This window comes from Rutidosis leptorrhynchoides, chromosome 4 (genome assembly GCF_046630445.1).
Source record: "Rutidosis leptorrhynchoides isolate AG116_Rl617_1_P2 chromosome 4, CSIRO_AGI_Rlap_v1, whole genome shotgun sequence".
NCBI classification, from domain to species: Eukaryota; Viridiplantae; Streptophyta; class Magnoliopsida; order Asterales; family Asteraceae; genus Rutidosis; species Rutidosis leptorrhynchoides.
Window position 1 is genome coordinate 633,005,972 of NC_092336.1, and position 22,974 is coordinate 633,028,945.

Genomic DNA, 22,974 nt, shown 5'->3' on the forward strand with positions numbered 1-22,974 from the left:
GTATTGTATAGATTTATGCTATCTAACGCGGATTTTAATAAGTGGAGCATTCAATTTTGACAGTTTATCCGTTTAAAATATATCTTAAAGTAGGATTTCTTGGGTTATGTATGAAGCAAACTCCCAGCTTGGAGAAGATATATATTGTGCTATTCATTCACGATTTTTACCAGCTTTTTATTTGTGATTCTTTTTATATAAGTTAAGTTCTGAATTTGAAGATAACATGAACACTTAATTGTCCTAAGATGAATCTTGATACATATATTGATATATGTGTTGTATTATTGTGAGGTGGTATGTATACACATGTAATTGAATGTGCTTATATTCTTAACCTATTTCTTTTAAGGTTTCAGCACTTGTATAACAATCAGTTGTTATATATTGTGGTTAATGAATTAATTGATTTGTTGTATGAAAGGAAAATTTATCTTGGAATTCACATTTTCTATTGTACAACATTTTATAACTATGGTTACGTTGTTGACTTACAGATATTTCACCAAGATGACACCCATATGTAAGAGATCTAATGTGATAATTCCCGGATTGCTTCGAGCTTGAAACACGATAAAAGCTATTATTAGAGAAAAAGATGGTCAAGTGCTTAGGTTGAAGATGTAGTTAGTTGTTAGTTGGGTTATTTATGTGTTATTGGTTCTTAATTAGATGAAAATGATGCATTTTGGTGTTTATTGGTGAATTATGTAATATGAATCTTTCACCATCAAATGGAATGAAACTATATTTTTCAACTGTGTACTTCAACAGGTTTTTGTTTTTGTTTCAATAGTTGATAAAACATGTATTTTGTTGTATGTATTTGTAGCAGGTGTATAATGTAAACTGTATATTTACATTTTTAATAATGTATGTATTTGTAGACAAAACATGAAGGGAGTCATACTAATTAATTTATTAAGTAGAAAAATATCATGCCCAGATGTAGATTATTGTTATGGTGATCCATACTTTAAATGGGTCATGTTTGGTTGTGTTTGGTTTCGTAGACAAAATATTGAAGGAGTCATACTATAGAATGGGTCATTGAACAGGCCAACTTTACCTTAAACGTCTTGATCATACTCGTATATATCCGGTCTCCTAAGCCACAATTGATTATCATCCATCTATCACGTTGCAGGATTGAAAATACGTACGGTATTGGTTTGAAGTTTTACGTAACAGGAAGTACGTATGGGTTTGGGTTTGCAGTTTTACGTAACAGGAAGTAAGCAAGGTTTTAAAAAACTGCACGTGATGGGCACATGTATGGTATTTAATGGACACTTAATGATCGTTAGTATGAGGGATGAAATTGAGACTAAACAGTTAATTAAGTGACTATTTATGCAGTAAATTATTAGGAGTGACTAAAATAGCAAAAATAGAAAAACACAGGGACTATTTAGGCAATTTTGTCTTTTAGTTATCTACTTGTGATTGGATTGGATTGCAAGATCCACCCATGTGTAATAGAGTTCTGCAGATTATACCTGAATTGTTAAAGACAACTAATAATTTTAAAGTTGAACTCAAAATTTCACAAGATTGAGTCAAAAAGACGAAGCCGATGTTAATTAGTAGTTGGGTAGTATTTGTGTTGTTTTTCTTTTTAGTGTTAAGTTATTTAATTTAATTAAGTTATTTTCAGTTTCGTTTGTGTAATGTTGTATTTTCTACTAGTCGAATGAAATTGTTAAGTTATTTTCAGTTTTCGTTTGTATAATGTTGTATTTTCTATTAGTTAAATGAAAATATTAAGTTAATTTTAGTTTCTATAAATTTGTTGCAGTTAAAACATCCTTCAATAAAAGCATTGGATATCATACAAATTTACCATGAGAATTATTAAATAGACACTTCAAGTATGAGCATCCGACCTAGTGGACGAATCTGTTAAATAAACACACTACTAATTAACGACGAGCATGACTACGAGCACTCAACCTAGTGGACGAAGTTTCTGAATCTGAGCTCGGTTTAGGTAGGTTCTTTGTTGTTTTGCGCTAGATAGTATATATTTATTAATTTCATATATTTACAGCGTAACCTGGAAATGAACAATCCTGAAAGTTTAATCGAAGGCTATCACCGGAACAATATTGATGAGAACGACCGATATCAACCTTCGGAGATAACCCGGGGGGGGGGGGTCGCTTATGTAAGTAATTATCACCACTAGCTCGTTAATTTGTATAATAACACATATCAATTTCAATTTAATAACAGTGAGTTTATTCTTGTGTTTTAATTATGCAGAGTACGTGATTTGCAGGTCGGTGCAAAAAATCTGATGACGGAATGACAGATCATGAATGAGGTCTTAAGCTCGCGATCTGGTTGGGAACGCGGTCTCGGGTCAAGGATATTTGAGCCACGATAGTCTTTTGATTCGTGTACATCCACCCAGACTAATCAACGAATTTTCTAGGAAGAGGAATATAATTGTAGGTGGCCCGAGGAGCGAGAGCGATTAAAAGCTGAGGTGTCAGAAAGTGTGAAGAAGTCGGTGACAAAAACCGTGAAAAAAGTATGCACAATGTCATGAAAAGATTTATGGGTTTTGGTGGAAAGGGAAAGGGAAAAGAAAATGTTCCGATGGATGTTTCAGACGAAAGCGATGATGAGGCTGAAGAGGATGGGGATATTTCCGATGAATGAAAATAACTTGATGTCGAGCATGATTCGGATGATATGTTTGTAAAACTAAAACATGATATTTGTAGGATGTTATTTTATTTACTTTTCTTAAACGTTTATTTATTTTGGTTTTATCGTATTTATAGATGTTTGCTGATGTTATTTTGGTTAACTCTGCAGGAAAATTGGTCACAAACAGGTTGGGAAGAAACGCCCGGAATTCCGGGCGAGAAGCTGCGAAAATAGCAGATTGCTGCTGTAAATTCCTGCAGTTTTAGCGGCGACTCTCATGGCAAAAAGAGTTATAGGAAAAAGATTTTGGTGCAATTGTTTGCGGGGATATGCATCTCAAAAACTCGATGCAATTATTACCTTTGTCTTGCGACGACATGGGTTCGACAAAACAATCGCTGCAAAAGGTTGGTCGGCAAAAGAATTTTTGTTTTCTTTTTCCTTTTCCAAAATCGAACGTGTCCCAGAAAATAATGCTGCAATTAGTCATCGTAACTTAGATGGTGAACCTATGGAGTCGGCGCACTTGCATTAAGATGTCGCCGCAAAAGGTAATCGTGGCAATGAAAGCGCTTTTTACGGTGCGATAACTCGCCACAAAAGGTGTATTCCCTGTAGTGATGAAAAGATTCTTATCTAATTAAAAAAATCGTTTAGTTAAAGCAGCTTAAAACTTGTAGGAGAAGGGAAAAAGCTAGAAGTTAAAAGCTATTCGTGTTATGTTTGGTAAAACTATCTGGTACCTAGTAGCTAGTAGCTGGTAGTCATTAGCTGTTAGCTGTTAGCTGATAGCTTTTTATATATATTTAGGTGTTTTATAGAGTAAGCTGACAAAAAGCTAGTAGTTTTTTCTCAAACGTGATGTAATAACCCATCCCACATCGAATAGAATTTGTAAGTTTGAGTCCCTTATAAGGTAACTAATTCTTATCAGACACAATGCATTTTGGGGCTACATGTACAACATGATAGGTCAGATCATGATGAGATTGAAAGAAATGATAAGATAGAGTGAGATTCGGTATGTAGGAAGAAGACTCGGTATGAGAGAGAATCGGTAAAATTACATTCCATAGCTTCTAGAACTCAGTTATAATACAATGGCTATCTAATTAGAACTACTTAGGTTCCTTATATAGCCCTCTTCTAAGGGACCTTCATTTAAGCTTAATTCACATTAACACTATACAACTTCGGGGTCTTAACAATCTCCCCCTTAGTGTTAAATGTGAACTTTACAATATAATCCTATCGAAAACATCTAAAGGAACTTTGTTCCTCTGAAGTGAACTTTAGATTTGAATCCCTTGAGATTCTCATATCTTCGTATATTCACTCTTGTTTTGAGACAACTTTTCAATCTTGTGAGAATGTACTTGACAATCTCATTATCTTCAGTTGAATAGCAGTTATTGATCAGTCTCCATCTCATGTATTTGAAAGCATACATCAACGTTCTGTCTGAGTATCTTTTGAAATCTGAGACTCTGATGAAGATCTTTGTATAGTGATAATTGACAAATACAAACCCATATGGACAGTCGCTCACTTCAAGTAAGGACATGTATCTTAGCTCTTCAATCACTTGATTTGGCGGTTTGATTCCGAGCTTTTTGTGTCCAGATTCCAATCCCATTTGAAAATCATGAACAGACATCCATCTCATCGGATCAATAATAAACCTGTAGACTGCCTTCATTGCAGTAGCATGATAAGTTGTTGCAGATTCATTCAAGTTAATCAAATAATTGTAAATGAAAATAATGTCGTCCATCTTCAGTTTATCAAAATCCGCTTCTGAGAACTAATAATCCTCATCATCCATTCTTGTAACTTGAAACAATGACATCTTCACTTCATCCTTATTAATCATCAAAATCTTATTTATGCTTTTGATCTCTGAATTCCGCTGAATTTGAAGTTTCTCTTCATTCTTCAATTTGAATTTATTGCGAACACTCAGATAAGCTTTGAGATATTCTGGCTTCTTATGATATTTCCATGCACCCAGAACACTCATTGATGCAGAAAGGACAAGATCAAAATCACCATAGATTCTATACGCTTGTTGTTCAATGAATGGTGAACGAAGAATCGTTTTCTCTTCATCCTCACTTAGTTAGTAATCAGCATCACGCTCAAGAACAATCTCTGCAGTTTGAAATGGAACATTCAAATCAGGAGGAGTCAAAGTATCTTCTTTGCCATTAGAGAAAATCTCCTTTTCGAAGTGTATTCCAAATTCATCAGTTGGAGATGTCAAGTTAACAAATTGATGATTATTGAATTCATTGGCGACACTCGATGACCCCTTTAAAGTATCTTCAATGTTGTCAAAATTTTGATTGTTCTCTTGAGATGACTTATTCTCTGATTGATCAGCTGTATCCATAATCATTAACATCCCTGAGTCACCCTCTCTCTGACTTTCTGATTCATCTAGAAAACTTTCACACTGGATTTCCTCAATTTCATCACTACCTGAATCAGATATATCAACAACATCTTTATCCTTCTGTTGACTAGATGTACCAGCTTCATAACCACTGGACCGATGACCACTTTGTCTATTCTCCCCCTCATGAAGATTGTCGGGATCAAAATCATCATGATCAGGCATGTGAATTGGTCCAGGTGACTTGCATGGAGAGAAAATATACACTATCCTTGCTTGCTCAAGATAAATTGTCATAGTCTCGCGAACTTCATCAAGATCAGTCCGTTTAGCAAACTCATCAAGATAGAGCTCCTCCACCTCATTGTCAGAGAGATACTGTAATCCATATCTATTTGAAATTCGAGAAGGTGACCCAATTGGTGAAACAATGATGTAACCATGAACAGTAGCAGCATCAGCAGTATCGGATGAAGGCGATGTCGATGGAAGTTTTGAGTTGCCGTGAGGGCAGGTAAGGATGATTGTACGGTATTATTCTTATATGTAGGGCTGTACATACTACTAGTCAGATTCGTAATATCCCCTTCTGATGGAGGTTGAGTAACAACCGGAGTTGTCACCGGTGAAGTTTCTTTCGAAGCATCTGCCTCCATGACTTTAGTCTCATGGGACTCTGACAGAGTAGCAGAACTACCCGTCGGTTTAGCTCTCACAGAGATATTGCTATCTCAGACTCCTGAAATCATTGATATACCATGAGGTGGCAAATCTCTTTCAGTTAAAGACTCTTCCTCCAAACTCCGAGTTTCAGAATCCGGAAGAGAAGTGGTTTGATCCAATGGATCACTTTCATGAACCAAGGGATCAGTCTGCTGGAAGTCTGATAAATATCCCGAAGGATTGTCATGTTGACTCGTTTCCATGGGATGCGGCAGATATCCCTCACTAAGATAAGCCGGACCTTCAGACCCTGTTGTACGTTGAGGCACAGGAGGATTTCCAGCCGATACGCAGGGTGCCTTTTCAAGATTTTTCGGCTCCCCTTAGGCTTTTCTGGACTTCAATGATTGAGTTTCCTCAATCGATTGAGTCAACACAGACTTTACTGCAGAGGAAGACTTTACTTCCTTAGATGCCGAAGCACCTTGCTTTGTAGGATTTATTCTTAAGTCCTGTTTAGATTGGATGGGCTTAGTGGTCTTTGTACCATTCGTGCGTTTAAATCTCTTGCCTACCGAAGCTTGCGCTTCATTTAGCGTAGGGCTTACTGTTATTATTGGATGTGATACAGAAATGGGTGAGGGTGACCTAATTAGTTCTAGGTCTTGGTCCGTATCACCAACGGTTGTAGTAACTGTTTGGCGGACGATAGGTGTCGAAGTCCTAGATCTAGTTACTCGTTGGGTTGGCGGAGTCTGAATCATCGCATCAGGGATATAACGAGTTCTCTTAGGAGAATGTTCGGGAGACGATTCAGATGTTGTTGCTGAAGTGTCGATGTCACTGCTCACTTCGGGTGTTGTGGAAAGGGTTGGTTCAATCCTAGTTGGACTAGGTTCCCTGATCCTCACGGGTTGAGCTTGGTGTGCTGCCCTAGATCGTTTAAGGTTAACCCCAAGTGGAGGATTAACTGGTCCAGGTGGTTGTACTACAGGTTCCTCTACAACCTATGGGGCTGGAACCGCGGCGGGTTCAACTTGTTCTTGTTGTACCAGGTTCGGAAGAGGTATTCCTACAGCCTCAAAATAAGAACGCATACGAGCGTCTTGGGGTTCAGCTAGCCTAACTAGCCAATTTGGAATCGGCGCAGTGAATTGATTATCAGATACCATCGGGGTATTCATCTTCAGCTCCCCAAATCGTTTCATCTGTAATCCATGTGTACCTGGTACAAATATATTTGCATTACTGCAAGCATTTATAGCATCATGGATAATGATACAGAAAAACCTTTCGCAAGGGATGTATGAACCCCATGGCTTATCAACTTGAGCTTGAACCAAAACCCATATTAGTTCTGCATAGTCAGGAGCTTCTACTCTTATGAAAGAGTAGAACAACTTCAGCATTGGCACAGTCAGGCTGTCGGATCCACTCCTTGTCATTAGCAAGCATCTGTTGATGATTGAGAAGATCACATACCACCTTGAGTGCATATATTTCTTCTGAAACTTAGCCGGAGGAACATTGCGGGCTCCAACATAACCAAGATCAAAGACATATGACATCATCTACTGAGTAGCAGGAAAAGCAGGAGCATTCTGCACAACAGGAAGTCTGAATATCCTCCTGAAATCAGCCTTAGTGATACTCCTCCTCCCTTGAACTCCTCTCAGTTGAAATTCAAAACGAGCTTGTGTTCCCTCTGGATTTTTAGCAGTTGGTTGTGTAGCTTCCATAAACCTAATTGTTCTGTTAAGTAGCTCCAGATCTGTTACAGGTACACTGACTGTAGAGTTTTGAGCAGGCCACAGAGTGTGCCTCTCTAGAATTGCAGTCCAGTAGTTGCAGGGAATGTTGGTTTCAGAGTTGATGAAGTGATTGTTCGTCATTTATAAATAAGAAATAGAAGACCACAAGATATTTAACATAAAGCATATATCTCTATTCTTATTTGCCTTTGAAATCCTTTGTATATGTTTTATCTTTTATATTTTATGATTTTTATGGTTTTTCAAAGATATAAAAATCCTTTATTCTCAAATATGAACAAGTAATTGACAATCATGACATTCATATGGTATTCATCACAATACAAATTCATCATGCAAAATCAATTATATAACACAAAGAATCAGAACAACACTTAGTCAATTTTTAAACACAATTCAAGCAAATTCGGTAGTCATGAAAACTTGAGATTCTGTAACCAAATAAGCTTGAGTTTTCAGATCAGAAAGATATAAAATAAACATGTTAAGTGTTTGAAGATAAAAATCAAAAAGTTTCAAGGTACCAAAAGTCAGACTCGGTATCAAGAGAAGAACAGATTCGGTATCTCCAAAATTAACATAAAGTCACTCAAACATGCATATTCTATCATGTAAAATCACAACCATAATCAATTAACCACTCAATTAGAAGCAGATCAACATGTTAATCGTATGAACAGACTCGGTACAGTAGACAGAACATATTCGGTAGATACAGAATCCATCAAACAATCAATTAAACATGTAATCAAACTTGGTCAAATGATAGATCAATTAATATAACTCAGAGTTGACAAGAATTCATGTTAATTAACCAAATCAATTGAGTTTAATCAAAGATTAGTAGAATACGACTCAGACTCGGTATAATCAACAAAATTTCAAAATTGAGAGTCACAATCCAGTTATTTTGATCTTTTCTGGTTGAAAAAACATTTTATTATCTCAGATCTACACGTATGTATCTAAAGCAATGATTAAAATGAAATTATACCAAAGATTTAAAGAAACAGAAGAACGGATTTGGTAGATTAGGCAGATTCGGTATGTTCAATTAGACTCGGTAGGTAATTAAGCACAGTAAGAGAGTTAGTTTGACTTTGACCCTCCTTTTATAGATACCGAAGATAAAATACCGAATGGGCTTTACCGAATGGGCCTATTTTACCGAATACAGTCCACTTTTCAAAACTTTATCAATTTAACTTCAAAATCTTGACAAATTGATTTTTTCTATTAAAATTCATTTCAATCTTTTCATGGTAAACAATTCTGAGACAATTTTTTAAAACTTTGAACTTACTGAATCTGTACTGTTGGATATCAGATTCGGTATAATGCTTAAAATAGCATTTATTCAGTAAAAATCAAATATTTTTGGATTTTATCTTTTCCAATTTTTATGAATTTTTTTAAAATAAGATTTGTACTTAAAAGAACTTTGAATTTGTGAACAAAGTACAAATCTTCAGTGATACCAATTGTTAAAACGGGTTGCATACTGAGATGTATACAAGCCTTAGTGAATTATTTCAGATATAAAACAAAGAATTTATGAATTCACTTTTGAAAAACAATATTTTTTAGTAATTTTCTCATTTTCTCCCTTTTTCTCCCCCTCAAAATGTGATATACATAATGTAAATCAGCATTTTGATAAAATTCCAAATATGATATCAATGAGTTACCTCCCCCTTACGTAACCATTGAATAATTATATCCAGGAAGTTATCATAAATCTAAAGGCTCCCCCTTAAAAGATGATATCCAAAGCATATGAAAGTAGTTGCTCCCCCTAGAAAGTATCTACTCCCCCTAAACACAAGATCCCAAGAATAAGTCCCAACAGATCTAAGGAATATCAAGCAATATACTCTACCATGCCAATCCCTTTGATCAAGAACTTTAGCCTAAGTTCATCTAAGGACTTAGTGAACATGTCAGCTAATTGCACTTTGGTAGGCACAAAGTATAACTCTACATCTCCTTTCTCTACATGGTCCTTAATGAAATGATAGCGAATATCTATGTGTTTAGTCTTAGAATGCTGGACAGGGTTGCTTGTTATTGCAATAGCACTTTGTGAATCACAGTAAATCGGGGTCTTAGAAAACTTAAAGCCATAGTCTGAAAGTTGAATTTGCATCCACAAAACTTGTGAACAACAATGAGCTGCAGCAATGTACTCAGACTCAGTTGTTGATAAAGACACACAGTTCTGCTTTTTGGATGACCAACCAACTAGCCTATTCTCCAACATCTGAATTGATCCAGATGTGCTTTTTCTATCAACATGGCAACCGCCATGATCCGCATCAGTGTAAGCAGTGAGATTGAAATCGAATCCATGAGGATACCAGATCCCAAGGTTAGGTGTAACTTTAAGGCACTGAAAAATCCTAACAACCGCTTTGGAATGAGATTTCTTAGGGTTTGACTAAAAGCGGGCACAGAAAGTTACAGCAAGTGTAATGTCGGGTCGACTTGCAGTCAGATACATTAAAGAACCAACCATGCTTCGATAAAGCGAAATATCAAAGGGTTCCCCATTAGTATCAGCATCTAGTAAAGTCCTCATTGGGGTTCTCATTGATTTTAAAGCAGTCATTTTAAAACGTTTTAGCATATCATTGATATACTTTGTTTGACTGAGAAAAATCCCGTTTGGTAATTGTTTTACTTGTAACCCCAAAAAGAAATTTAACTGGTCAAACATGCTCATTTCGAATTTGTTGGCCATAAGGTCACCAAATGCTTTGCATAAGGTCGGGGACGTGGAACCAAAAATAATGTCATCAACGTAAATTTGAACCAACAGAATGTGACCGTGGTTTTTACGGATGAATTGCGTTGTATCAATCATTCCACGAGAGAAGCCATTATCCAACAAATACTTTGTTAAGGTCTCGTACCATGCACGCGGTGCTTACTTCAGACCATACAAAGCCTTTTCCAAGTAGTATACGTGATTTGGATGAATGGGATCGACAAAGCCTTCTGGTTGATCGACATAGACTTCCTCTTGAAGATGACCGTTCAGAAAAGTAGTTTTGACATCTATTTGAAACACCGTACACTTCATAAAAGAAGCAAAGGCAAGGAAAAGATGAATAGCCTCAATCCTAGCAACCGGAGCAAACGTTTCTTCATAATTAATACCCTCTTGTTGTCAATATCCCTTGGCCACAAGACGTGCCTTATTCCGAACCACAATTCCATCAGAATCCTTCTTGTTCTTAAAAATCCCCTTAACCCCTATTGGTCGTTGACCCGTTGGTCTTGGAACTAATCGCCATACTTTCAACCGTTCAAATTGATTGATCTCTTCTTGCATTGCAACCACACAGTTCGGATCTAGTAAAGCTTGAGCAACTGTTGTTGGTTCAATCTTACTAAGAAAGGCAGTGTATAGACACATATTCCAAGTAGCCCTTCGAGTTGAGACTAGAGCAGATGCATCACCAATAATAAGATCTATTGGATGACTTTTAGTCCATAGGTTGTGTGGAAGAGGTTGTACATCAGTGGTATCCATTGAAACATCAACCGTTGTTGACATTGAGCCTTGATCAGCTTGATCTGATGTAACATTATCTAATGGATTCAATTGAGTATCCGGAGAAACAGCTGGAGTTATATCAACTGATGAATCTTGAATTTGTGCAAGATTATCAGTAACAGGAGGTGGTAGGGAGGATGAAGAAGCAACAGGTGAATCAGTTGGTGTTGTATATTCATCAAAAAGACTTTGTTGAGTCTCTGCAGTAGTTGACTATGACGGTGTAACCGGTACGGCTTGAACATTTGAATTCCGTTGAGGAGCATAAAGACTATCAAATAAGATATCCAGTTCCTCTGATGTAACCGTAGGAACATCCTTCGTCGAGAAAATTGAGTTTTGCGCGGAAGGAGAAGTAGCTAGGTTAGGATCGGGTTTTGAACTGAGTTGTTCAAAAGCCATTCCCGAAAATTCATCGAACTTGACATTTATGCTCTCTTTAATCGATTTTGTCCGTTTGTGATAAACCCGATAAGCAACTTTGTTCGAAGAATAACCGAGAAATATGGCTTGATCGCCATTTGGATCAAAATTTCTGAGGCTGTCAAAATCGTTAAGCACATAGCATATACAACCAAAGACACGGAAATATTTGACATTCGGGCGTCTACCATATAATAACTCATATGGAGTTTTATCAAAACGTTTATTAACAATACAACGATTTTGGGTATAGCATGCAGTTGAAATGGCCTCTCCCCACATTTTTGGAGGTAGTTTGGAGTAAGCAAGCATCGTTAGAGCTGCTTCGCACAACGTACGATTATGTCGTTCGACTACTCCATTCTGTTGGGGGGTCCGAGCAGCAAAGAACTGATGTTCAATGCCTTGGTCTTTCAAATAACTATCAAGCAGGGCATTCTTAAATTCCGTCCCATTATCAGTTCTAATGCTCTTAACATGTTTATTAAAAGAGCGTTGAATCTTTTTAATGAACTCAATGATAATGGCGGGGGTTTTTGACTTAGTTCGCATAAGAAAAATCCATGTAAACCGGGTATAGTCATCGACAATGACAAGCACATGTTTCTTGCCACCGAGGCTAGAAATACGCATGGGTCCACATAAGTCCATATGCAATAATTGCAAAGATGATGAAGTACTGGGGTTTTACTTAAGCGGATGATTAGTCCGTTTCAGTTTACCCATCGCACATGATGGACACACATGATGCTTATCATAGTGAAAGGTTGGAATACCATCAACTAAGTCTTTAGAGACTAGTCGATTGATACCCTTGTAATTCAGGTGTGACATCCGATGATGCCATAACCATGAATTTTCTTTGGTAGAACGAGTAGCCAAACACATGGTTGCATGAGAAGGTGCATCATAATTAAAATGTATTAAAATGCTAGAACTAGGTTTGTTAAACACTTCATTCTCAAGCATTAAAATGTATTTCTCTAGCTTGAGTGTAGGAATGTAAATCAATCTATGTGTCGGCATATAATTAGCACATTGCACATTCTTTTCAGTTGCAATAAGTTCCTTCAAGAAATCAGGATTTGATTTACCCATTTTTGCATTAATTTTCTCATACATTAAGCTAATTTGATGGTATTTTTTAGATTTGCGATTAACAATAATATCATCAAAATCAGCATCAGAAGAATGCACAAAATGCGGTGGTAAACCAGCTTGAAAGTAATCAGAATGATATAATCCTGAAATCTTTTTGGAAGCTCCATCTAAGATCTTAGGATCTTCAAAATCCAACCCCCACTTTTCACCATGAATCGTTTTTGGTCTGTTCATGAAAATTGGTTGTTTTGAAAGTTCTAAATCAATGATAGCTTTAGATTGCTCTGTACGATAGAGTTTTTCCTCATATCGAGCAAGTTGAGCTTTCATTAGAACAGACTGTTTTGACAACGAAGAAATTTCAGTGTCTTTTTCAATTATGGCGTTTTCCAAATGAATAATTTTCTTGTTTAGCTTTGAAAGTGTGGGTTCATGTTGGTTTTTTAAATCAGAAAGATCTTTTTCTAAGAATTGAACTTTTTCTGCAAGTCGTTCAGATTTTAAACGATAATCAGTTCGTTCGACTTTAATCGGATGAATTGTCTTCTTAAGATCTTCCAACTCAGTTTCCGTAGAGTTGAGTTGGAGAGTCAATCGTTGCACATCCGTTTGCAATTTGGATGAGGAAGGTCTGGTCTCATTTAGTTTGATTTTATCTTTTAAAATCTTGTTTTCAGATTTTAAGCCTTTGACTTCTTTTGACACTGAGACCAGATTCTTCATCAAGTCATTTTGCATTTGTATAAAATCAGGTGAGATTTCAGTTGATTGTACCTCATTATCGTCAGATGTTGAGTCAGAATTCTCCAATGCTTCCTTAGCTTTGATGAGCTTAGTCACCTTGTAAACATTTGCATGTTCCACCTCTGAGTGTGATGCCCCGTACAAAACCATCGTGTACGAATCATTAACAGCAGGATCATTACAAGGTTAAGTACTATATGCTGTAATAAAAGAAGTTGCATTTACGATAAAAAGGTGACGTCATAACCGATATCAAATGTTTTACAATCCAAAAGCACGCTTCACTAAGTAGAAGCAAATAATAAGTGTATGTGACCACAATGGTCGTTACAAGTCATAGTTCAAAAGTACTAAAGTTTGAATGCAAGGTAAAGTAGTTCATGCGATGACAACTCTAAGCAGCGGGTGTCTACAGCACGACTAGTACACAGCGGAAGCTAACCTTAAGCACCTGAGAAAAACATGCTTAAAAATGTCAACACAAAGGTTGGTGAGCTATAGTTTAAGTATAACAGTATGTAAGGTAGGCCACGAGATTTCAGTGCTACAAAGAGCGTTTCAAAACAGTATGATAAAGTATATGTTAACCATCGGTACTTGGTAACTAACTTAACGTTTATACCCCCTGAAAGTACACTTGGCAAGTGCGTTTGTTTATGAAGTATTAAACACTCGTTAAATGCTAGCGCTACTAGCCCGAGTGGGGATGTCAAACCCTATGGATCCATATCTAAGATTCGCGTTCACGGTTCAAAAACCAATGATTAAACGTTACCGAGCTAAAGGGAATGTTTATGCCGTTGTATAACCCACACATATATAAGTTTAAGTACTCGTGCCTAGTGTGTAAAACATAAAATCCGCATGTATTCTCAGTTCCCAAAATAAGTTAAAGTAAAAAGGGAATGCTATAACTCACAATGATAAAGTAGCGGTAAAGTATGACTCGGAAAGTAAGCAAGTAATGAAGGTTGTCCAAACGGGTCCTCAACCTAAGTCAAATAGTACTAAGTCAGTAAATCATCCGAATAGGTTTAAAAGTATGTAAATAAGGTCTTAAAGGTCATCGTCATTCATCATTTAACAAAAGGTGTAAAGTAGGTTTCGTTTATGAAAGTAGTTTAAAACAAAGGCTGACTTCGATCAGTCACCACGGCCTCTACCCTTACTGGATTAAGGTGAGACCTGTGGTCATGGCTCCGTATATGAGTCCTTTAAATGTGGTAAAATTTACAAAATCAAACTCGTCTTTGTTTGACCGTGGTGACGGTCTAAGTGCGAGTAGGTCAGAAATTTCTGCACAACGTTAAAGGACATAGTGACGATCGGAGGGCCATAAATCCTAAACCATAACTCGGAATAAGATGAGTCCTATATAAAAAGTTATCTACTCGAACAGAGATATTTGAAAATCATAATCACAACAGCCTAGGTCTACTGGTCTGTTACAGAAACCAGAAAAAAGTAGGTAGAAGACAGAAAGCAGAAAAATAATGGGTTCCGGTGAGTTTGGTGCTTGATGTTCATCATGGTTCTCATCCTTGATGCCTATAGGTTTAAGTGTACAACTCATTGATGTGTTTACATCATCTTTACCATGGTTTGACCATCATAACCCAAGTGCAAGTCTAAGACATGAAGCACAACTCACTTAAGTGTTGCAAGTGTTTTGATGAACCAAAGTTACATCAAAGTCTTAGATCTAACACATACATGAACTTTAAAACTAATAATAAGTTACAAACTTGAAAGTGAACTTATGAAATCAAGATCTTAAGTTGTAGAACATAGTTCTTAGTTTGATCTTGAAGATCCAAGACTCAAAAGTCTAGATCTAACATAAGTGTACAAAGTTATAATTAAAAGTTTCATTTACATGTTCTTGAACTTTTAAAGTTAACTTTAAGTTCAAGATTAATGAGATCAAGGCTAACTAGTAACACTTGACCAATAATAACCAACAAACATGAATTTAAAGTGCAAGAATAAAGTGATAAATTAAATAAACAAGTAAAAGGTTCATGGTTGTTCATACTTTTAAAGATTCAACCAAAGTTTGATCTTTAAGAAAAGTAAACCTTAAGTTTACTTCAAGAACTACAAGTATGATTTTAATCAACACATAAACTTGCAATCTTTTAAGAAAGTATATGTAGAACATAACTAGTAAGTTAGTTCTTGTTTGTTCTTGTAAATACAAGATATAAGAAGAATGAAACTAATGAGTTTGATTCTTGTATATGTAAGTAAGTAACAAAGTAACAAAGTAACAACAACTAACAACTACAAACAATTAACAACAAAGAACAAAGATGATGATGATTTAAGGGTGTATAGGTTCGGTTTTAATCAAGAAAAGAAGAAGAGAAAAACTCAAGTTACTTACAAGACTTGAGAGAAAAAAGAGAGAAAAAGAAAGCTAGCAAGTGTGTGTGTTTTGGAATGAGAGTAAAATGAGGAATACTAGTGAGTATGTAGTGTAAAAAAAAAGAAAAATAAACCTCCCTAGCAAGCAAGGCCGACGGTTTTGGCTCCATGGGGGGGGGGGAGGGATTAGTTTGTTGGTCACTAGCATGAAAGGCTTACAAAAGTTGGTTAATGGAATCAAAGTTAACTAACTAGTTTCCATCTAATTGATACTTACAAGTGGTAGGTTGGGCTAAAAGGTCCATTAAGAAGTAGGTTGGGCTTATAAGTCCTCATTCAAGAGTCCATTATCATTAACAAGGCCCAAGTTCAATTAATTAACAAATTAATCCATTTAAAGCCCAAGTAATTAACCAACAACCTTAGTTAATTAAAATGATTAATAAAACTTAATCATGAATGTAAATAATACTTGAAAATATTATTTGTGTAAGACTCGGGTGTCACAAAGACGTTTCGGGCAATTAAAGTCAAGTTCGGGGAATCATGGCAACATGTAAATGTAATAACATACATTCGTTATATCACATGTATTATTAATAATAATTATTAATAAATAAATGATGGAAAATCCAGGGTCGTTACATTACCCACCTGTTAAAGAAAATTTCGTCCCGAAATTTAAGCTAAGGTAGATGGAGGAGTCGGGAAAAGGTGAGGATACTTCTGCATCATTTGATCCTCTCGCTCCAAGTAAACTCAGGTCCTCGTTTGGCATTTCATCGTACTCGGACGATCGGAATCTTGTTGAGTTTCAAAGTTTTGATCTCACGATCCATAATTTCAACTGGTTCTTCCACAAAGTGGAGTTTGTCGTCAATCGTAAGTTCCTCAAGTGGTATGATAAGTTCAGGTGCAGCAAGACACTTCTTCAAGTTTGACACATGGAAGGTAGGATGAACTGAGCTCAATTGTGCTGGTAGATACAAACGGTAAGCAACGGGTCCAACACGTTCCAAGATTTCAAAAGGACCAATGTATCGTGGGTTTAACTTTCCACGTTTTCCAAAACGGATCACACCTTTCCAAGGTGCAACCTTCAACATTACACGGTCACCAACATTGAATTCAAAGTCCTTACGTTTAAGATCGGCATAACTCTTTTGACGATCGCGGGCAGTTTTAAGTCTCGCTTGAATCTGAGCAATCTTCTCCGTGGTTTCATGGACTACCTCGGGTCCGGTGATTTACTTTTCGCCCACTTCGGCCCAACAAATAGGAGATCGGCACTTATGACCATACAATGCTTCAAAAGGTGCAGCATTAATGCTTGAGTGATAACTGTTGTTGTACGAGAATTCGGCTAATGGCAAATGTCTTTCCCAGGCCTTTCCAAAATCAATGACACATGCACGCAACATGTCCTCCAAGGTCTGAATCGTTCATTCACTTTGCCCGTCAGTCTGAGGATGATAAGCAGTACTCATGTCAAGACGAGTTCCCATGGCTTCTTGCAAAGAACGCCAAAATCTAGAAGCAAAACGGGGATCGCGATCGGAGATGATCGATAAAGGTACACCATGACGAGATACAACCTCTTTGATGTATAATTGGGCAAGTCTCTCCATTGTATCCGTCTCCTTCATCGCTAAGAAGTGTGCAGATTTGGTAAGGCGGTCAACAATAACCCAAATAGTATCGTATCCGCCCACCGTCTTTGGTAGCTTGGTGATGAAATCCATTGTTATCCGTTCCCACTTCCATTGTGGGATTTCTGGTTGTTGAAGCAAACCAAAAGGTCTCTGATGCTCGGCTTTAACCTTCGAGCAAGTCAAACACTTACCAACATAAGTCGCAACGTCCTTCTTAAGATTCGGCCACCAATAATGTTCTTTAAGGTCGTGGTACATTTTACCCGCTCCAGGATGAATTGAATATCTCGATTTGCGGGCTTCATCAAGTATAATGTTCCGTAGATCTCCATAATAAGGTACCCAAATTCTCCTGGCATAACATCGGAGTCCAGACTCCCTAACCTCGAATCGAGAGACAAGTATGTTCAAATGTTCATGAGATATATTCCCCTCCTTGAGAGCCTCATCTTGGGCTACTCTGATTTGGCTGTTGAGGTTCGAATGGATGGTGATGTTCAGAGCCCTAACACGAAGAGGTGCCGTCCTCTCCTTTCGGCTTAAAGCGTCAGCTACAACATTGGCCTTGCCAGGGTGATAACAGAGTTCACAATCGTAGTCGTTGAGCATCTCGATCCATCGACGTTGTCTCATATTCAGTTGCTTCTGATCGAATATATGTTGGAGACTCTTGTGATCGGTGAAGATAGTGCTCTTAGTTCCATACAAATAGTGTCTCCACAATTTAAGTGCAAAGACAACGGCTCCAAGTTCAAGATCGTGAGTAGTGTAATTCCGCTCGTGAATCTTCGATTGACGGGAGGCATAGGCAATAACTTTTGATTGTTGCATCAGTACACAACCAAAACCACTCTTCGATGCATCACAATAAACAACAAAGTCGTCACTGCCCTCAGGAAGTGATAGGATGGGTGCGGTGGTTAACTTCTTCTTCAAAGTTTGGAATGCTGATTCGTGTGCAGGTTCCCAAATGAACTTCTTGCCCTTGTGAGTCAGCGCGGTCAAAGGACGCGTAATCAGAGAAAATCCTTCAATGAACCTTCGGTAGTAACCGGCGAGACCTAGGAATTGGTGAATGTGAGTTGGAGTAGTGGGGGTCTCCCACTTGCTGATGGCTTCAATCTTGGCGGGATCAACTTTGATACTCTGGTCGCTCACAACATGACCCAGAAATTGAACTTCCTTCAACCAAAATTCACACTTGGAGAATTTGGTGTAAAGTTGCTCTTGTCTCAAGAGTTCAAGTACCAGTCGGAGGTGTTGCTCATGCTCTTCTTCGCTCTTAGAGTAGATGAGGATATCATCTACGAAGACGATAAAAAACTTATCCAAGTACGGCTTGCAGACATGATTCATGAGGTCCATGAACACGGCAGGTACATTTGTTAAACCGAATGGCATCACGAGAAACTCATAATGACCATAACGGGTCCTGAATGCAGTTTTCATCACGTCACTCTCCTTCACCCTCAACTGGTGATAACCGGATCGCAAATCGATCTTTGAGTAGACACTCGATCCTTGTAGTTGATCAAAAAGATCGTCAATTCGTGGAAGGGGATACCGATTCTTGATAGTCAATTTGTTGAGTTCACGGTAGTCGATACACATACGGAAGGATCCATCCTTCTTCTTCACAAACAACACAGGTGCACCCCAAGGCGAGAAACTTGGTTGGATAAACCCTCGGTCTAGTAGTTCTTGTAGTTGACTCTGTAATTCTTGCATCTCGGAAGGTGCGAGTCTATAAGGTGCGTGAGCTACAGGTGCAGCTTCTGGCACTAAATCAATCTGAAACTCTACTGCCCTCTGCGGCGGTAATCCAGGCAATTCTTCAGGGAAGACATCAGAAAATTCGTTCACAATTCGAACGTCGTTCACGCTCTTCACCTCAGTTTCTAACGCTTTCACATGTGCTAGGACAGCAAAACGTCCCTTCTTCATAATCTTTTGCACTTTCACGCAACTAATGAGGTTCAACTTCGAGGTACATCTCTCTCCATAGATGATCAGTGGCTCACCATCTCCTTGAGGTATGCGAAGTGCTTTATCTCCACAGATAATATCGGCCTTTATCTTGCTCAACCAATCCATACCGACGATCACGTCAAAACTACCCAATTTGATTGGTATCAAGTCAATTTCGAAATCTGCACCAGCTATGTTGATAATAGCTCCTCGACTAATATGGTCAACTTTTTCAAGTTTTCCATTGGCGACCTCGACAAGCATACTCTCTTTTAATGGGACTAATGACCAATTAATCTTATCGCAAAAATGTCTACATACATAACTTCTATCCGCACCAGTATCAAACAAGACAGAAGCTAAAAGATTGTTGATTTTGAATATACCTGTCACCAAGTCGGGGTTTTCGCGTGCGTCCCTTGCATTAACATTGAAAGCTCTAGCACGCGGTGGTCCGCCATCTTTTCGTTTATTTGGACACGCATTTCTGAAATGGCCTGTCTGCCCGCATTCGTAACACTTCCTTGGCCCTGTGGGGTTCGGCTTCCCATTCAAAGTGGTGACCTTGCAGTCTTTTCCAACATGCCCAGACCGTTGGCACTTCTCGCAGATAACATTGCAATACCCAGTGTGGTGTTTGTAACACCTCTTGCATTGAGGTAGGGTTCCCTTGTAGTTCGGGTTGGAGTTGGTGTTGTTGTTGGGGTTGGGGTTTCCACCGTTGTTGTTTCCTCTGAAACGCTCATGTCGTTTTGCCGGGTTCTGTTCATAGTTCCTTCCCCTGTTGTTGTTGTTGTTGTTGTTGTTGTTGTTGTTGTTGTTGTTGTGGTTATCCCATTTGCGCTTCTCACTAGTACCCGCTTCAGACTTAGTTTTCTCCGGTTCATCAATGGTTATTTGATTCATTAAAGTATGCGCCATGCACATCGCTTCGGGAACATTTGGTGGTTTGAATGAGGTGACGTTTCCTTTAATGCTCTTAGGGAGTCCCCAAAAGTACCTTTCCATTCGTTTGAATTCCGGGGTGACCATTGTCGGACACATCAGGGCTAGTTCCAAAAATCTCCTGTTGTAACCATCAAGGTCGTTCCCAACGGCCTTTAACTGCATGAATTCCATTTCCATCTTTTGTATTTCGGTTCTCGGACAATACTCATCAATCATAGCTGCTTTGAATTCCTACCATGGCGTAGCATACACCTCATCGATACCTTGTGCCTGTGCCATTGTGTTCCACCACGTGAGCGCGCCGTCAGATAGCGTGCAAGAAGCAAATTTGGTTTTGCTGTCCTCCAAACAGTTGCTAACTCGTAATACTGATTCAAGTTTCTCGAACCATCTGGTGAGACCAACCGGTCCCTCAATGCCGTTGAAGTTATGTGGTTTGCAGCTCTGGAATTCCTTGTAAGTACACCAATTTCGAACGGGCGGGATAACTGGTGGTGGTGGCGGTAGAGCTTGGAGGTTTCTTTCTGCTAGGGCTGCGGCTACACGTTCTTGGATCATCTCTTCAATTTGAGCAGTAGTAGGTGTGAATCGACCGTTAGCCATGGTGTTCTATACAAACATTTTGACTCAAGTCAAAATCCAGCATTCAATATATAATAATATAGTATATAACAACCAACATGTAAATAGCACAACACAGGTTAATTAAGTAACGCAAGTTGATACAAGTACCGCAAAACACCATACAGTAACGTAAATAGAACACTTGTGCAAAAAGTAACATCACAAAGTTTCCATTCATTAATAGTAAGTTTCATACATCATGATAGATTCGTATAATACATAAGTGAAATATGAAACTACAACTAGATTACATCATGAAATCTAATACAAAAGGTCCTACGGTGAAGGTGGGTGTAGGATGTCTAAAACCTGAGCCAACTGCTCCTCGAGCTCAGTAACCCGAGCTCAGAGGATTCCCACCTCCCTTGTCAATTCCTCGACAGTGGGAGCTGGTGGGGTGGGCGGTGTGGGCGGTGCTGGTGGGGCTGGTGGAGCGGATGGTGCAGACTGCACGAAACGGGGTGCAGATGTCCCGGCTCAAGAAATAGTCAGTACGTAACGGGGAACCTTACGTATCTGTGGGTCGGCAGGGTACGGCACAAGCCGTTTATGGGCAGTAACCCTCCGAAGCCGACCAAAAGCGTCAGTGAAAGCACGACCTCCATTCACCCCTGGAATAACGGTGCCATCAGGACGGTACCGCTTCTTCGACGGGGTGGAAGGTGCCTGTATAGGTACGTCATCAAGGTTCTCTTCGTCGGAGTCACTGGAGTCATCGGATGAAGGATCATCAAAATCATGTGGTGGTGACACGGGTGGCTGAACTGGTCGTCCATGAGCGGCCATCATCTGTCTGTATCTGAATGGCGGAATCGGCACTAAACGTCCATTAGGAGCGCGTCGGCACGGCATGCGCATATGGTTACGGAATGGCCCTTCCCCGAACTCTGCGGGAATCACAACACCACCGATGCAGGGCTGTGGCTCCGAGGATCCGAGAGCAGACGGATCTGGAATCTCCGTAGGGTCCACGTGTATATCAATAGTAGCCACTGGTGCAGGCGCCTAGCTGCTAGTCCCGGAAGATGAAGCGCCGGGGTCACTCGTGGGTAGCGGGATCGGTGTGTCGGTAGCAGCAGCAGGTGGGGTGGCTGACGAGTCTAAACTGTCCAAAATGATAGCAGGTGGTACATCCGACATCTGAACAAGGAAAAATAAATTTTCCGTGTCAGTAAGTCATAAAGCAAGCACGTATTAGGCCAACAGTTTAAATCATCTATAACAATAAGTAGCATGGCAATAATAACGAATCGTACGGAAGTAGCATGCAATCGAAAGCAAGTAACATCATACGGTAGTGAAATCATGTAGTAGCGTATGGCATATAGCAGTAAAAGTAAGCAGCAGCATGCGGTAAGTTCAGCGGAAACAAGTAAACTAGCAAGTTGTAGATTAGTCCTATTAGTGAATCCTACTCGGGTCGGTCTTAGACTCACTAATGCAACCTAATTCCCTACAACCAATGCTCTGATACCAAATGTGATGCCTCGTACAAAACCATCGTGTACGAATCATCAACAGCATGATCATTACAAGGTTAAGTACTATATGCTGTAATAAAAGAAGTTGCATTCACGATAAAAAGGTGACGTCATAACCGACATCAAATGTTTTACAATCCAAATGCACGCTTCACTAAGTAGAAGAAAATAATAAGTGTATGTGACCACAATGGTCGTTACAAGTCATAGTTCAAAAGTACTAAAGTTTGAATGCAAGGTAAAGTAGTTCATGCGATGACAACTCTAAGCAGCGGGTGTCTACAGCACGACTAGTACACAGCGGAAGCTAACCTTAAGCACCTGAGAAAAACATGCTTAAAAATGTCAACACAAAGGTTGGTGAGCTATAGTTTAAGTATAACAGTATGTAAGGTAGGCCACGAGATTTCAGTGCTACAAAGAGCGTTTCAAAACAGTATGATAAAGTATATGTTAATCGTGGGCACTTGGTAACTAACTTAACGTTTATACCCCCTGAAAGTACACTTGGCAAGTGCGTATGTTTACGAAGTATTAAACACTCGTTAAATTCTAGCGCTACTAGCCCGAGTAGGGATGTCAAATCCTATGGATCCATATCTAAAATTCGCGTTCACGG